The 14,628-nt window shown below is 44.6% G+C and overlaps 1 protein-coding gene across 1 annotated transcript in view; it reads left to right on the forward strand.

Moving 5' to 3' along the window:
- The window catches only part of LOC138559946 (atrial natriuretic peptide receptor 1-like), a 556,750-nt gene that overhangs the window by 334,791 nt on the left and 207,331 nt on the right, over positions 1–14,628 (forward strand). The gene's annotated exons all lie outside the window — the stretch shown is intronic.

The following is a 14,628-nucleotide window of genomic DNA, read 5'->3' on the forward strand; positions in this document are numbered from 1 at the left end:
AGAGATGCACCAAAATGCACCAAAGCGGAAGCGCCCGCAACTTCAAGTAGTCAGTTCTGGGCTCTGCTTGGTTGCAAGATAAGCTAGCAACCAAAAGAGTGTTTGCCACTGCGCCTGCAAGAAAAACATAGGTTTCAGCTGTGCGCTACTAACAAGAAAAAAAAATATTCCTAAACGTGATTGTCCTATTTCTGGTCAATCACAGACGGATGAAATCCTGATTCCACCTCCATGAGATTCAAACATGTGACCTATAGATTGCATTCTGTGCTCAGTCAGCAGCATTCGCTGAACCCAGCCATCTAACCTAGCTAGCAAAGCTAACATTTTTCCCTCCTCTCTAACCTGCCTCTGTCCCTCATTTCCTCTGCCTCCACTCTAGCACTTCACTCATCATGAACACACCCTAAGAGCAGCTGGCCGTACTGTCTACATGCACTTACAAATGTCCGATGTTGGTTGTCCTTAATCTATGTATGTCCACTTATCGGGGTGCAGCCTTGGAGCAGCAGCGAAGGTGCAGAGATTGTGTGGGGCATTTCTGTCAGGGGCAAGCCTCCAGATTGGCCAGCGACAGCAGCTGTCTGGAGCAAAAGCAACCCTGAGATGTTCAGTGTTCTCCTGCCAAGCAAGGAGAAAACAAGATGCATGTAGCACCTGCTTCAAGAGTGCCCCTTACAGGAAAGCACTACACCAGACATCACTGCTGCACAAGCGAGCCAATAAGATTGGGGGGTGGAGCATGGAACGTGTGCAATCTCACTGCAGTCTGTTAGTGCAGGTAACTGGCATAAAGCCCAACTTCATCACAGAATGGCCAAGTAACCACCTTTGCTTGACTACTTTCCGGGAGCTGAGCCTGCACATTTACTCACATTCTGTTCCACTGTCCAATGGAGGGTATTGGAGGAGAGTTCAGGTCTCCTGTGTCTTCAGGTGAAGACACAACAAGAGTTCAACATCATGTCTTCCTCAGGTTCTCAGAGTCACCTGGGGGGGGACACACCTTGCTCACTGGGTGGCGAGTGGAAGATGAACATTTAAGCTCTATTATGTTTCAATCAATTAGGTGGCTAATCTATGATACACAAAATCAAGCATAACTTGCAAACATGTCCCGGGGTCTGCCCTGTCCTACCTGCAATACTCACCAACCACACCTTGCATCTCTGTTAAGTGGTATTTGATCTTCAGAACAGGTGATAAGCTGCTATAGCTGACAGACTCGCTTGCCAAGAAAAGGGGAGCCACCTAGCAAGGTTGAAACTTCCCTAAACCAAAAGAAATGCTTGCTTAATATTTCTCAAGCAGGTGGAATGTTTAAATGACAGTTCCCAAGTGGCAAGGAGGTACTTCTACCAGCAGCTAATTTATTCTGGAAGGATTGACATTGATTTTCCAATTGAGAACCCATTTTTCAAATCAGGCCCATAATGAATACTAACAGATAGCATTGCCACACAGTTTTGTTTTTGTGTGTCTTTATGACTTGATTGAAAGGCTGCATAATGCATAGAAGATGCTATTAGGCTGACATAATTTTGCATTCATATACTTGTATTCTTCTATTCCAAATTGGGAAAAGAAAGTTACTGTCATACTATTTTTGCTACAAATAAGTATTTATATATTTGTCATTTCATTTTGCAATGTGATTTGTGTGCAAAATCCTGTGAACACAGAGGACAGTGCTCAGTATCCGTGAGCACTGTCCTCTGTGTGTTTGTGGGACTTTGCTCACAGCTCAGATTTCTAGCTCCTCAATGCTGGCATGCGCCACGTTGCCGGCAGCCGGGAGCTAGAAACCAAAGAGCAAACAAAATCCTATGAACACATAGAGGACATTGCTCATGTGAGCACTGTCCTCTGTGTGTTCATGTGATTTAATTCGCACTTTGGATTTCTTGCTCCACGCTGTCAGCAACGCGGCGCATGCCGGCAGCGGGGACTTAGAAATTCTGAATGTGAGCAAAATCCTGAAAACACACAGAGGACAGTGCTCACGTCGGAGAGGATCTCATGTCTAAACACCCTGAGATCCTCTCTGACGTGAGCACTGTGGGGTTTCATGTCTTATTGGAAGTTTCTTATTTGAACACTTTACAGTTGGTTTAAAAGCGGCGGGGAAGGAAAGAAACGGAAAGGGAATGCATCGAAGGACATAAATAGAGGTGAGGTGAGCCAGAAAATGTGTATGTGAAGCAGAGCACAACCAATCGGATGGCGGGTCTATGGAGGGCAAGCATCTGCATGGCCCTTCTCAGCTAACAGAGGCAAACATTGAGCAAGTAAGGGTTCGAGGACTACATGACATGTATCACAACATTGCCGATTTTGTGTTGTAAGACATTTATAAAGTATTAAAACTGATTTAAAAAGGATGAGCAAAAGCCAAAGTTTATTAAAAAAAAAAAAGGAAATGAAACACAGAAAGGATTTAAATAATTACTGCTGTCAAAAGTATTGTGAATTACTTTAGCTATTATAGTTTCCAGAGAGTTTCCTTAGAGACAATCATCCAAGATTGCTGCCTCCATGAAAGAGTTCAAAGAGCTCAAAGAATTCCCAGGTGGGCAGGAATGGGTGAGATTAGCCATAGGAATTATAAGCATGGCTAAGGGCAGCACATGGGATGGATTCAATAACCTAACAACTGTGTATCCCTCCTCAAATGCCATCTCCATTGGAAAAGCTTTAAAGAACCCTCATACAAAGCCTGTATTTGAAGCTCTTATGTTAAAGCTCTTATTTTAATGACAATAGTTTTGGCTTAAAGTTAACGCTTTCAGCGCCACGTAATTGCCCAAATTAAAAAGGCTAATCCCTTTCTTTGAATTTTTCCTGCAAACAAGGTGACTATGTTCCCCCATATTTCATCAATCAATTTTTGAGGATAAATATAGCCTCACATTCAGTTTCCTGAGCTGACAGGCTGCACTGGGTCTGGATCAAAGGTACAGGTATCAGGTGGGCAGCCATCCCACTAGGCACCCCATCATATTCTGGTCCTTTTCTCTTGCCACCTGCTTAGCCAAGCTTGGTCCTTTGATTGTGGGCCTATCACCGTGCACTGTAAATTGTAGATATGGACGAGACAGAGATCTCGACGGCAAAAGGGCATGGCCCCATGCGGTCTTGGAAAATGCAATGCAGGCAAAAGTATATGTGATAAGCTTTCCTTTGCTCAAAATTGGAAAGATGTGCCATGCCTTCCTAACGCACAATGGGGTCCGGTGCAGGCCAAGATGTATCACATAGATAGATCACTTCCATGTTCAGCTGGAGTAGGGGGTTCCAAACAGTGACCGCACACAGGTGCCATTTGCTCCACAACTTAAGCTACCTGGAAACCAATATCTTTTTCAGATTTCCCCCTTTCCTCCTCTTTGCTCCACGCATATTTGCATCTTCCACATTCTAGTGCCTTACCTTGGCCATTCGAGCACTGACCTGATGGTGAGAAAATACCAAAACAATGTAGATAGATGCATTTTTTTAAAAAAGAAAGAAAAAAGTATTTGTGTGTGTGGTTGCTGCAAATGTTATGCAGCGAGAGTGTATGTGCATGTGCGAGAGTTTAAATGTGTGAGCATGTGTGTGTGTGTGTGTGTGTGTGTGTGCACGTGTGTGTGTGTGTGTGTGTGTGTGTGTGTGTGTGTGTGTGTGTGTGTGTGTGTGTGTACGCGCACATGCATGTGTGCTTTGCAGAGATCACCACAAATATGAATATCTTCTTTGGTGGCATGCTGGCAAATACTGAGCACACTGTGCAAGCAACACAACATTTCTTTCCAGGACAATGCTTGTATAAACTTGTCACATGCTTCATGAAAATGTTCTTAAGGGCTTAAGGGCAATGCTGGCATATCTTTTGGGCAAAGAGCACAGGTATGTTTTTACAGAACAATGTGACATATATATGGCACAGCCAGGATGAACATGTGTTGTACTGTAGCAAATATGGCATATATTGTGGGCACAAGATTGTTAAAGTGTTTAATTGTGATAAAGATGGCATATCTTGGGAGCACATGCATCACGAACATGTGCTTTATATGGCCTGTGCTGGCATTTTTGGTCGGCACAGGATTAATGAAAACATGTTTTCTAACATAGCATCCTTCTTTTACCACAGCAAAACAGGATATTCAGTTCCTAAGCCACCTGACAGCAAACAAACAAACATATACATGCAAGTAGCTTATTAGGTGCGCTGGATCCACCTGGTTGTCAGCCTCCTCACCAGAGATATGATTAGAGCAGGTTAGAAAGAAACAAATACTGACACAGTACAGAGGAAGAACTAAACGTTGGGTGTCCAATACACATTTAAATTGCGCGTTCAATGAATGCCAGGGTTCCCTCTCTTCTTCTGCCTTGCTTGTTTGGCTAATATTCTGGGATCCCCGCAACACATCTGTAGTCACTTACCTCATTAAGCAAACATTCAAGATAGTGAAACATATAAAGGAATACACACACTGATTATGCATGAAGACAGTCAGGCACACCTCCTGTTCTCCCCTCATTATACAAATAACCAATGGCAGAATATATAGGTTAACCTAATGTATGCATATCTGTATGCATATCTGCCAGGCATTGCTATCATAGTTGTAATGAGACAGAAACTACAGCACTGACTATTTAATGCTGGGACACCATCCCCAATGGGTGAACAAGATTGTCATCTTGCTCCCCTTTCCATTTCCATTTCACCATTTTCACATTTGTCTGGTACACGTATTGGGATGCTATTCAAACATTCTGTCAATATTTCATGAGGGTTGACTTTCATGAGATTTCAGCGGCCGTACCACAATAGCACAGTGAACAATTCACTACATTTCAGCCATCTTGGCCGCCATCTCATGTCCTGCAATGTAGTTAAGGAAAACAATGATGTATGTAAATCATAATCTTAATTTCTCAAAGATCATAAACACTTCAAGATAGTCAACTACAATAATCACTGGAGCAGACGCCATCACATCTTCCAATAGCGCCTCAGTTACGGTTCCGTAAATCACGTGCTTCATCTTTTTTCCCACAAATCTTTGAATGTCGGGAGAGGATGGGACACATGAAATCCCCAGATCCACTTACCAGGCAGCAAGTCAGTCTTACTGTGAATGTCAACAACTGAATAATTTGGCAAAATGCATTCAAATTGTCTTCATCCTCCTGGATCATTAGGTGATCACCACTGAATCCGGGTTGTCAGTTGCTTCAGCGTACTCTTTCCGTCAACTCATGTCAGAATGTTTTCAGACAATTTCGAAAACATGTTCCACTTCTGCAACATGTCTAATCCATGTGGAGTGCCTCACAGATTGAAGAATACAAGATAATTTAAGTATGTGCATCCAAAAAGTAGACACCTGAGTTGACTGAAACATTTGAAAGCACATTTGAAAGCAACTGAATGCCCCAAACTGGGGTGCCGAATACATAAGAATAATAACAGTTGTGTACAGCATTTTTCTCTGGATTCCACTCGCTTCTTTGTTCTGTTACAAAAGATCTAATTTGCTTACCAGATTTAAAGTACTCAACAAGTTGACCTCAGTAGAATCAAGGACTGAGTCAGCAATGCCGGGATTCGAACTTGTGACTTCAAGTCATGAACAGATAGCTGAGGCAAGCACTTAACTATCTCACCAGCTCTAAAGATATGTAGTCATTGCGTCTTCCGATTAATCTCATAGTCTCAGACACTTTGCCCTCTATTGCCATCATACGCCCAGGTTTGACCAACATTTTCCAACCAGGTATTCCTATGCTTCTTTCTGGTCCTCACATCATATAGCAGCAAAGTGTTGCTGTCTAACCCAGGCACTGCCAACAATAGTCTAAGTACTCAGACTATTGCCAGGGTTTGACATCAAATGTCAAGATACCTTTACTGTTGTCAGATATCATCATCAAAAGCCCAGGTACTTCCTCGATTGGCAGGTATTTTCACCAAAAGCCCTGATATTTACATCATTGCAATGTATTACCATCACGTTTCCAGGCACTCACACCAATGGCAGGTATTGCTTTTGAAGCCTAGCTATTCTCCCTGCAATGGTCCTTATAAAATGCCAGGCATTGCCTTGAAAGGTGCAGGTACTCATCCAATTGGCCGCTATTATAATTGAAGAGCCTAGGTACTAGCCCCATTGACAAGTCTTGCCATCAAAAGATGAGCCCTTTGACCATATTAAAGCGCATACAGTCTGGGCAAGTCTGGGGCAGTAAAGAAGAGAACAGCATTGGTGGTGCCTCACCCACACAGGCAGCCAGTCCTGGGCATAGAGGCAGGGAAGGCAACTTGTGTGGGGCAGGGATTAGCAAAACTGCACAGTTCTTCCACTTACCAGCATACTGCAGTAGCCAAAAGTGGTACTGGTGGGCAGCTTTCCTGTGATACCCCTGCCCCCACACTAGAATCCCATCCATTAAGGAAGCTGTACTGTAGGAGAGGAGGAATGATGGAGAGCAGCTTTCCTCTAGTCTCACTACCACATGGAGCTCACTAGCCCAGCTGTCAGCAGCGGAAGTGCTGGTGGGCAAAAGTAGGCCCAGAGTGACCATAGAAGCGACAGAAATGCTGGGAAGTGGTGGTGGGCAAACGTAGGCCCACAGTGACCATAGAAGCGACAGAAATGCTGATAAGTGCTGGTGGGCAAACGTAGGCCCACAGTGACCATAGAAGCGACAGAAATGCTGGTAAGTGCTGGTGGGCAAACGTAGGCCCACAGTGACCATAGAAGCGACAGGAATGCTGGTAAGTGCTGGTGGGCAAACGTAGGCCCACAGTGGCCATAGAAGCGACAGAAATGCTGGGAAGTGGTGTTGGGCAAACAACGGCCCGTAGTGACCATAGAAGCGACAGAAATGCTGGTAAGTGCTGGTGGGCAAACGTAGGCCCACAGTGACCATAGAAGCGACAGAAATGCTGGTAAGTGCTGGTGGGCAAACGTAGGCCCACAGTGACCATAGAAGCAACAGAAATGCTGGTAAGTGCTGGTGGGCAAACGTAGGCACACAGTGACCATAGAAGCGGCAGAAATGCTGGGAAGTGGTGTTGGGCAAATAACGGCCCGGAGTGACCATAGAAGCATGTCTGTGCTCATTTGACATATTTTCCTCTATTGTGGCACGAGCGCAAGAAAAGAACCAAAACTAAAATGGGCATCTATACAGAACGTCACTTTCTGGAATGAAGTGCTTTATTAAGCACATATATTATTATTATTGTTTTATTATTATTATTATTATTATTATTATTATTATTATTATTATTATTATTATTATTATTATTATTATTATTATTATTATTTATACTGTTTGGGCACAGAAAGAAAGGTACAGATTATGAAGAGGAAATAATGGACAGAAGAGTGGGGAATATATCAGAGGTGAAACAAGACGGGCAGCAAAGAGACAGGAATGCCCCAAGAAAAGAAGGCAGTCGACTTCACATATTAAGTATTTGTTGGACTGAAAGAGGCTTGTAAAGTACTGCATAAAAGAGTGTAAAGTGTCTTCAGAAACTATTTGAAGCACACAAGGCAGACAAGGTCAAAAAGTGGATTTCTGTGGAACTGGCCTAGTGACCCCGGCGGGGCCTAAGGACCAGCAGACTAATGATAACAATTTGCTTTGTTTAATTGATGATGACTTAGCGGCTGCAGAACCCATTCCGATTGCACGCTGCACGCTGCAGTATTAATTGTGATGTTTGCATTTAAATCTAATTCTCTCTTAAACAGAGTGCGTTATTTGACTGTGCCAATTGCATTTTGCACCCTGCCCTTTGCAATTTTTCCTTTTTGGCGCTGACACTTTCCAAATTTGAGTTGCTTCAATAAGTACATTTAAAAATTATTGCTTTTTTCAATGATTTGAAGGTATGTGGACCCTTCTGGAAACTTTCTAGGAAAATACTGTGAACGTTTTTATTTGCTGCTGTCGCATTTTGCTTTTTTGGTTTTCTGTGAATAATAGAGGGTGATTCCTAATTTCCCCCCAAAGACATTATCCCGGGTATGAGGGAAATGTCATTCTCTGTAAAAAAAAAAAAAATAGGAATTTACCTAATATCTACTCTAACCTTGGAATACACGGTTTAACGGCATCTTTAAATCATGGGAGGGATTCACAAACCAACAAGCCGTGGTCAACTCTTTTCCGGTGCTGAACCCAGATTTCAGTTCAGGAGAGACTCTGCTACAATGCAGTTTGCTCTATTACTGTCAGGAGCACAGACGATGCACAACCAGGATGAAGAACCATATAGCGTTATTGTACGTATGATACAGATTGCAGTTACTCTTTTGGGTACATGAATTAAGGAGCACCCCCAGCAGCCATCCTCAGGAATGCCAGCTAATGGCCCAACTGGCACTCTCAGAACACTCTCTTCATCCAACCTTCACTGAGCTGCCATCAAAGCAATAGAACCTGAGGAGGGGGGACATTACCGGTCTGGTAATGCCCCGGGCGTCAGTTACAAGCCCAAGTGAAGCAAGGGCATTAACGTAAGCTTTGTGACATTACTGGACCAGTAATGCCCCCCCTCCAAGAGTTGTAATGCTATTAGTACCCCGGCACGTTGTACCAGGGTGCTAATAATATTTTTACTCGAGATGGGAAACAGCGTGGAAATCGTTTCAGAACTTGACAAAAAGAAATCCAAAATGGATCAGGGAGAAGGGAAAACACATAGGGGGTCATTCCGAGGTTGGTGCTAAGGGACAACGATGCCGGTAAAGGATTACCAGCATCGATTACCGCTACGGACTATTCTGACCAGCCTGACCGCTAATAGCGTCATCGTAAATTACGGCGTCTCTAATAGCGGCATGGGCGCGGGCATGCAGGCCACCATGCCGGAATTAGCGGCATGCCGTAAACTGTAGGAGATCACAAGTTAAACGGACATGCAAATAACGGCTCCATGAAGGCGTCAAAAGTGGTTACCGACATGCCATAAATACCAGCATCGCAGACCTACCGTAAAATGCCATGTGCAGTGATCCCCACTGCCACAGGTGCACACAATCAGCACAGGTGGAGGCAATGGAGTCTGGCCCACTACAAAAGGAGCACACCCACACACCACACCCCCTCCCAGACCAAGATGATTCCAATAGTAGCAGCATTACTGGAGCTGGATGACATGCTTGCATTGCCACAACAGCAGCAACAGCAACAACAGCCAGCACCACAGAGGAGATGCAGGAGGAGAAGGAGGGTGAGACAGGCCCAGCATGCCCCACCAGTGCAACCACCGTTACCACGTAGGCAGCCCCCAATTTCCTGCATCAGAGCCAGTCCTTTCAACGTAACCCCTGAGCAGATCCACACCCTGTACCGTCTGGACCGGGACCCCATCACCACCATTGAGGACCTGATACACGACGACATTGTCAGCCTCATAGAAATACGCACCGCCATCCCTCCTCTACTGAAGGCAGTGTCTGTGCTCCACTTCCTTGCCACAGGCACCTACCAGCACACAGTGGGGCACATGCATTGCATATCACAACCCTTATTTTATCGGCTACTGAATCAGGTGCTGAATGCCCTCCTCAAGCACACAAGGGACTACATATCCCTACCACGGACTCCCCAGGAGATATTTGATACAAAAGTTGGCTTCCATGCACTGGCAGGCATGCCAAATTGTGTAGGTTCCCTCGACTGGACCCACGTGGAGTTCGTGGTCCTGCATGCCATGGAGGTGGTGTACCGCAACCACAGGCAATACCACTCCATCAATGTGCAGATGGTATGCAACGCCACCAGGATCATCACACATTGTTGTGCCTGATATCCCGGATCAACTCATGACTCTATGGTCCTGCGGAACTCCACGCTAAAATGCTTCATGGAGCGACATGCTGGACGACGTGCCTGGCTGCTTGGTAAGTTGCATGACTGGCACATGGTATTGAAATGGGAGAGATGCACACACCACCATGCTGCCAAATTTGATGTGACTGCATGATGTGCACATCACCTAACACTGTGACCCAAAACATCACAAACGGTACATGACACCCAAATTCCATAGGAATAAAGTAAGGTTGACACCTATCACTACATGACTAACAGGAAACCACCCCACATCCCACAACATGTGCACCACTCATCAGCGGCCCTCACCCTCTGTAACGCCATCCTGCACCATGCAGTGCATATGCACTATGTTGCTGTCTCCAGCATATCACCACAAAGGACAAGCATCCCTGGGAGTGCATTAAACTGAACCAACTAGGGAATCCACAGTCTGTCACAGGGCCACCACATCCACAGAAGTGCTGCATGTCACCATGGGAATGATCAGCGCTGATTGCACAATAATGCACAGACTACTGCCAATGCTCCCTCTAAGTAAATCTCACAGAACACAACACATCACAATTCTGACACGAACACAGCTGTATGCGTACACGATGCATGTGCAACAAGACGTCAGTGCACACCATGTATCATCTTGAAGATGCAACCCACACCATTAGTCCATGGCACATGACACATTGAGGGGCTGAAGATGGCGTAAATACATCCATGAACATGTGCATGTGGGCAGCTATAAACTGCAGGCATGTGTGACTAGTACAGCTGTTCATCATGAATTGACTAACATTTACCTTTTATTGCCTCTCATGCAGGTGATAGTGGCTATCTCTTGAAGCCGTGGCTCTTCACCCCTGTCCGAAACCCACAGAACAGGCACAAGGAGGACTACAATCGTTTCCATACCTGTACCCGTGTGGTCATCGAGCAGACCTTTGGCCTGTTGAAGGCACGATTTCGCTGCCTCAGCCGGTCGGGTGGGGCACTCCTCTACAGGCATGAGAAGGTGGCCAAGATCATCATGGCATGTGTCATGCTGCACAATATGTGCATCCGCCGGAACATGCCCCTGCCCTTGACATCGAACTGCGACTCTTTTTTGTCCAATTCTCACAATGTCGTCATTGAAAGTAATGGTAAAGAGGAAAATCGCGTGGAGATTGCAAGTGTGAAACTAGAATCAGACAGTTACCCTGATAAAGGTGGTCTGATGCGGAATTGTTTTGCAGAGGGCATGATTGCTTTAATTTTTCTCCGGATTGAGGTTTTGGGGATTTAAAGAAGGAAGGGGAAAAAGAATTATAAATGGCACTGAGGATAATTGTAATCCGAACATGCCCAAGTAGTCAAATGTATTGATTAATAACCTACTTACTGATTTATTACAATGCACCAATCGGTTACTATTGAAAACAGCAAAGATCGGGGAAGCTGCAAATTCTCGGGAAAAAGTAGGCCATTCTTTAGTAGAATTATGTGAAGAGTCCTATTTTCAAAATCTTTGTTTATTTTGTGAAAAAAGGAATAAACTCTGAATAGGTGCAGCTGTTCGCTGCAAAGCTTGGGAAAGGAATACAAAACTATGTCTCACGAATTTAGGAACGTTTGTGTGAATACAGGTGGAATCATGGAAAATTACTGGGAGTTGTAAGAAACAGTGGGAATCACTGGTTATATTTTTTAGATAATAGTAGCCTGAAGAATGTAGTAAAGCTAAACGATGCTGAACAAGGGAGGAGAAGTAAGATTTGATGAAGATGAGAATCTTGGGGCTTTAGAAGCATCCACTAGGAGACCTATTAAGCAGCATAAAGTAATATTGGAGAAGGATGGAACACTTATTTATTTAATTATGCTGAGTGTACAACTCAAAACGAGAAAAAGGCGAGAAGGGAAATGAACGGAATCGGATAGTGATCAAGAATATAGGGCCCCATTACGAGTTTGGTAGTAATTCAGCGGTAAATCCACCAAATTAATGTCAGCCTCGTTTACTGTTACCGCCACTCAGTCCAGTGGGTTTACCACAGCATCGCGAACAGTATTAGTGCTGCGCTAATCGCCATTTGTGGAGCCCACATCACTCCCTGGGGATTTTGTTGGATTTATCACAAGTGGTAATTCTGCCACTTTAACTCAGCCGATTTTTTTACTACAAAATGAAAGATACTTCAAGATCACACCCAGCATTCCGTAATGCAGTAAAAACAGTAGTAATTCCGTTACCGCCAAACAAGGTGGCGGTTATGGAATTCCTGACACTTTTGTACTGTACCACAGAACTTGAAATGAGGCATTAATGTCTATTAAGAATGGAAAGAAACAACAGTTAAAGGGAAGAATAGGGATGTTATAGACTTGAGGACGCCAACAGAGGTTACACGTAACTAAGACCCACCTGGTAGCTAAGGTCAATTGAGTGCTGCGGCCAAGACTCGGTTAAAGGGTCTAAGTTTACTTTTTCACCATGTCATCAGTCCGGACTCTCCTCTTAGCAGCACTGTTGATGCTGGCACCAAGAGTCTCTTTGACCCACAGGTTACAGCATTCAAAATCTAGGCGATTGGGTGGCCCTTGCCTGACAATTCACAAGAAGAGACAAAGGCTCATGTGATTTTTTAATCATACTGTAAACTACATCATAAACATTATTCTTTATATTACCTTTGCCACTAAATGGTAACCAATCCTAAATCTCTTTGCAAAGTCCTCAACTTCTTGATATAGGGGGTTATTATAGGTTTGCCGGTCCAGGAAAATTGCTGGTAATTCCATGACCGGCAATGTTCCCGGACCGGCAAACTACAAGTTTGCCACTGGGGGACACTGATTTACCTCCAGAAAAGAGCAGGCGGTAAACCAGGCCCCCACTGGCAAAAAACAGCCGGGATTTGTGGCACCAATATTACCGGTGCTGGAAATACTGCCAATCCCCTCCATGGAGTCTGTTAGGGTGAATTCTCCAGAATGGCTAATTTCCCTTACCTACTGAGTACCTTAGCAGCTTTGCTGGGTTTCTAGGATTTATTGTTTTCACCTGGTAAGAGTGTGAGCCTTTTTTTCCACTCTTACACGTGTTTTGCTGTGTGTGTTTAATATTTTTGTGTTCATAGCCTGTGGAGCTTCACCTACTCCATATGCATCATCTTTTTACTGTGTGTTACACAGCACCTTTAGTGCAGTGACACAGGGTTGCCTTTTTCAGACTTACACTTTAAACTCCATTTTCTGATACTGACTACTGTCTCCCAGAACATGCAAAGTTGCCATTGACTTTATTAGTCTTTTTAAATTCACAGACCCAGTACAAACTATCTTACATAGAGTTCTGGAAAGGGCTAATAGTTATCCCTTTTTGTCTGTCTCTCATTGAACATTATTTCGTTCCCCTTTCTTTAATATTTGGCTGGTGGCAGTGGTATCTACCCTATTTTTCCTACTGCTGTCTATTTAAATAGCCTTGGTACTGTTTTAGGCTAAGTTAGTAGCCTCGAACTTAAATCTGCTGGACCCCATTTACTTTTATTTGGTTCCGGCTGTGTTTATTAGCCATTTCTTTTTGTAAAGGTCTTTCTTGTGTTTTACACTGCGTGCCAAACCAGGTCTGGTTCCTTTGTTCACCGTCCTTTGGTGGGCTTCTACACAGAAGCCCTCCTTAGGCGCCTGAATGTCTGAGGGAGACAGGATGTGATAGAGGGGTTGGAGACTCCCTGCACAGGGTCTCCTTGGAGACCCATGCCTCTCTCTGTGTGACTGGCTGTGGTGACTGTCCCACCAGGACAGCTACCCTGCTGTGTGATTGGCAGCCAGGCTGTGTGAATGAGGGAAAACTGCATAAGAAAGCAGGTCTCTGGGACTGAGAAGGCAGAGTCGCCACTGGATCGAGAGAACCGAAGAGAAGCTGACAGAAGAGGACCTCGCCACGACTGAATCTCCTGCTGAAGCCCTGCTGCGGGTCCGAATCTCCAAACTTCAACGACAGGGAAGATCTGCAAGGAATCTTCACCCCTTGAGCTGGTGGGACCAACCAGTTTGCCAAACTGCAAGCCAGGCCTCCCTCCTCTGGTCGAATTTGCTGTGCACAGCTACAGTGAACCGGATAGCCAGGAGGACCAGACCCTGCCTGGGTTTTAAGGAGCGCTCCTTTTATTTGTTGCTTTGCTCTGCTGCTGGTTTCTTCCCTGGGCAGTGCAGGACCCTCCAGTCTTCCTACTTTGTGTCAGTCTAACAGTCGCTTCAGGAACCATGAGCCTGCAGGACCTGCCAGGAACTTTTGCCTCAGCTACAGCCTTCTTCTTTATTTAAGGTACTGTTCTAACCCGGTTGTTCGTTCCGTCCGACCACGGTGACAGTGTTTGAAATCTTTCGGCAATCCGAAGGCTTGTCCTTCTCTATTCTTTAAAGTAACTTTTTGAACTCTTGGCAAAGACTTAACCGCAAACTACTCTGAACTGTGTGATCCTCTGCAAAGACCCTGGTCCATTGACTTTGGCTCAGGCCCCTTGATTTGATTTCCTCACCGTAGTAGTCTTTTCTAGATTTCCGTGCTTACATACTTGTTGGTGCTGCTCCATGTTTGTCTAACGTTGTCTTTCCCTCCATTTTAAATTACTGGAGTGCCATTTTGCTCACACTTCATTTTGAGTTTAACTTGTTCAGAATCTATTGGGTGGGGGCTAGTATATTAAGAGTGTGATGTTTCTACTGCTTTACTTTAGTGAATTGTTTTACAACTGATGTGTAAATAAATGTATATTCTTATACTCAGAAACCTTG

The sequence above is a fragment of the Ambystoma mexicanum genome, chromosome 1q (genome assembly GCF_040938575.1).
Source record: "Ambystoma mexicanum isolate Mex_15411 chromosome 1q, UKY_AmexF1_1, whole genome shotgun sequence".
Lineage (NCBI taxonomy): Eukaryota > Metazoa > Chordata > Amphibia > Caudata > Ambystomatidae > Ambystoma > Ambystoma mexicanum.